General features: G+C 33.9%; 1 non-coding gene across 1 annotated transcript; it reads left to right on the top strand.

The window, feature by feature from the left end:
- Positions 1–1,913: 1,913 nt before the first annotated feature.
- On the top strand, positions 1,914–2,018 carry LOC123457159. Its single transcript, XR_006634925.1, has one exon. It is a non-coding gene; the product is annotated as a U6 spliceosomal RNA (small nuclear RNA).
- Positions 2,019–3,936: the final 1,918 nt, after the last annotated feature.

Genomic DNA, 3,936 nt, shown 5'->3' with positions numbered 1-3,936 from the left:
GATAACTCATATCTTAGCTCCCCAAGTGTGTGGTTATGTCACGTCGGTCATCACAAATGTGAGTATAATGACTCAGATCTGCTGGTATTGTCTTTCTAGATAAGTCAGAATGCTCACCTCTAAACTAGCACAAACACTTACACCACTTAAAACCGTGAAAGTAAAGGCATGAGGAACTTCTCACAAACTATAAAAGAGGTATTTAGCTCTCAATTTCATATGAATGGATTTCTGAGGTCAGCAACAAATTCTGCTACTTATTCCAAATCCTACTTTCAAAATGCTCTGAAAAAAATAGGTTGTATTTTACCCATACATTTTGGGGAAACCCTTTTCTCACAAGGTTCTCAATGTGGGATTATACAATTATTATGGCAAAAGGCACAAACATTTATTATCAGATATACAAACCATATTAGAGCCCTTTAAATCTACTATGACCTTACAAATATCAGTTTTTAATGAATATTGGCAATTATTCTTTAAGTTATAGATAATATAGATAATGACATTGGTGTTGTAGCACTATACTATAGTGGGGAAATCATATGATATAAAACCTAAGATTGTTTTCACTCAGTTGCAAAAGCATAATGCAAGTCCTCATAATGCAAACTCATACAGAGACATCAGGATTTATGGTTTACATCATATTCTAGCGTTGTCACTATGGGATGGGATGTGATGAACACATGGCGGTTTATGTCCTCCATGCTTTCAAGCTGTGGGATGTGCTTGATTAGAATTCGTAGGAAATCTATGGACATGATGAAATCACTGCAAATTTAATGAAAATTGAAAATGTACCATTAGAAATTAAATGATTAGTATAAAATTTCAATATTTAGAGTAATCATTCCCCAAACATATTTTCTCTAACTGCTTCCTATTCACTTTATCATTCTCAAATTAATAAATTAATAAGAAAATGAATAAATTAATGATTTTTTAAGGTAGGATCTTACTGTAGCTCAGGCTGACCTGGAATTTACTAGACACTCTCATGGTGGCTTTGAACTCACAGTGTTACACCTACCACTGCCTCAATACTGCTGGGATTAAAGGTGTGTAATACTATATCTTGCCTAATAAATAAATAAATATTTTAAAGTAGAGTTGGAGAGATGGCTAAACGGTTAAGGCTCTTGCCTACAAAGCCTAAGGACCCAAATTTGAATACCCCTTGCCCATTTAAAGTCAGACTCAAAGAGTTGTGGATATATCTGGAGTTCCTTTGCAATTGTTGGATGGTATGGAATGTCCATTCTCAATCTCCCTCCCTCCCTCTCTCTCTCTCTTTCTTTCGCTCTCTCTATCTCTCTCTCTCTCTCTCACACACACACACACACCCTTTCATCCTTCTGTCTCTTTCATTCACTTTCTCTCAAATATATAAATAACATTACTTTTAAGTGTCCAATGTCCAACTATATTTTACATGTTTGGATGAATGTCGGTTTTTTTTCAGGCAAAGAAATGACATATGTGCATTTTCTGGATATATTTTCTATGCTGTCATCAAATTCTTATCTGAAAATTAAAAATATAAAATATATGAAGCATATGGTCTACTCAGACAATTTTTAAATGGTAAACGTAGTACAATATATTCAAATAAGTTCATCCCAACTTTATTTATATCACTGCTGTTCTTAGGAACTCAGCAGTTAAAACTTTTATTTTTTTTTTTAATTTATTTGAGAAAGAGAGAGAGAGAGAGAATATGGGCACTCCAGTACCTGTAGCTCATGTACCTGCAAAAAATAACTGGGACTTAACATCATAACAATAATCAATGAGTATAATTATTCAGTTTCATGTTTTTGTAGGTAGGATATCTGGGGGGTGTTGAATTAGAGACACAGTTTTGGTTTAGGATTACATTGAAAATGGGATGACAAAAATAAGATACTGTTCACTTCAGTAGTACTTTTACTACAGTTGGAATGATACTGATTACATAAACATGGCCCCTGTTCAGGGATGACAAACGACTTCCTGAAGTTTTCCATATTTTGTTTTATTTTTATTTATTTGAGACAGTGGTAAAGAGAGAATTGGCATCCCAGGGCCTCCAGTCACTGCAAACAAACCACCGACACATGTGCCAGCGCATACCTCTGGCTTATGTGAGTGCTGGGGAATCAAAGCAGGGTCTGTCCATTGGCTCTAGAGGCAAACATCTTAACCACTAAGCCATCTTTCCAGCCCAAGTGTTCCATATTTTAAATAAAGAAAATTTAGGCACCTCAAATAAGTAGAAGAAATGGTATTGTCTGATCTTGAACATATATTTCTTCTCAGTCCCAAAGGTGGACTACTTCTCAATGGATTTTGTCTCAACGACTTCTATGATATTAACAATTGACTATTATTATAATGAAAGGGAAATTCAAGATGTGTTCCTAGTATTGTGTAAGTTATGCAATTTGTTTCTGAGTTGGAGAAAATACATCTCTTTACTTTGGAGATGAGAGTATGCATGCCTATTTTTCACAATCTAGCCTCTTCCCATGTGTCTTGAAACCATACCAGAACTTTATGAAAAATATGTAATTCTCTCTTTTGTTGATTCTTTTTGTTTGTTGTTGTTGACAATGAAGACAAGAGGGAAAATAGAGACATCAAAATAACTAGAAATTATTTATAAAGAATTAGAGATTCAGCGAACAGGGAGATATGGGAGGAGGGGGAGCAATGTTTACAAGAGGGTGACAATATCAGAGTATATTGCGTACAAAAACTATAGTAGAATTCATGGACTACATGAACACTTTTGGTGATTTCCCTTTCTGTATATTTTGATACGAGAAGCACAGAGACTATATTCCACAACACAGACTAAGATAAAATAGATATACTCAGATCTAATCATCATAAAATTCCATATGTGCAATCCAGAATTCCTTTCCATTTGAAGAACATACATGAGAGAAGAAATTACTTTCATGTCATTTTTCCAAAGTGTAGAAAAATGAGATAATCCGTAATGTGTGAATCAATCTCCCATAAAGTTGTCCTTGCTGGGTAGCATTACCAACATGAAGGGGATAATGAACAGAAGGTGTGAGATACCACTGGAAGATTAAGCTTGATCAATCCATACCTTACAAATTAGGATAGGTTTTGTGTTCAGAAAGCACTCTAAAGGTTATATTTTCTGATATCCATCCCATGAAATGCAGGGAAAATGCCACATTATAAGTGAAGAGACACAAGAAGAGTATGCCAAGCTGACTAGTGAGAAAAAAATGTCAAATCAAAATATCCTGGATGTCACCAAGACAGGTGAATCACTCTTGTGCTACCATGGAAACATAAAGATTAATGTTTAAAGAAATCCCTGCATCTTCTGATAGTCATTTCTCATTCAGAGTTAGTTATGATTAAAGATCTTGGATATTAAGAGAATGAAATATCATTTTATTCTATCTTTGTTGTATTTTTCAGACATCTGTGCTATATAGAGATATTGACTATGTAAGTAGAAAATGGCCCTCACAACTCTTGTAATGTTCAATGTAAATAACATGTGAAGTCATTTGAAATCAGTAAAACAGAAACTATTCATACAAAAGCATGAAATAAAGAATGTACTATTGCAATATTTATAATTCACACAACATGAAATTAGTTCAGGATAGACACTGAGTTTCTTGAATTGAAGGCTAAATTAATAAATGTAATTAGAAAATACAATCTAAAATATGAGTATTAAACACTTTAATTCTCTTGTGAATACTGACATCACATGGACAGCATATGTACAATATCTCAATGGGACTTATCTTTGCCATGTGTGGCCTAGGTATATTTATAATTAGTGTGAGTTGGGACATCACTATATACACAGGATCTCACACTTCTATTATTCATTGCTGTTTGCATTTGATTGTTTTTTTTTACTATTAATAGCTCTCTTTGTCATTAAATGGC

The sequence above is a fragment of the Jaculus jaculus genome, assembly GCF_020740685.1.
Source record: "Jaculus jaculus isolate mJacJac1 chromosome Y unlocalized genomic scaffold, mJacJac1.mat.Y.cur SUPER_Y_unloc_1, whole genome shotgun sequence".
Classification (NCBI taxonomy): domain Eukaryota; kingdom Metazoa; phylum Chordata; class Mammalia; order Rodentia; family Dipodidae; genus Jaculus; species Jaculus jaculus.
The sequence above is the reverse complement of the archived record's forward strand: the minus strand, read 5'-3'. Positions and strand labels throughout refer to the sequence as shown.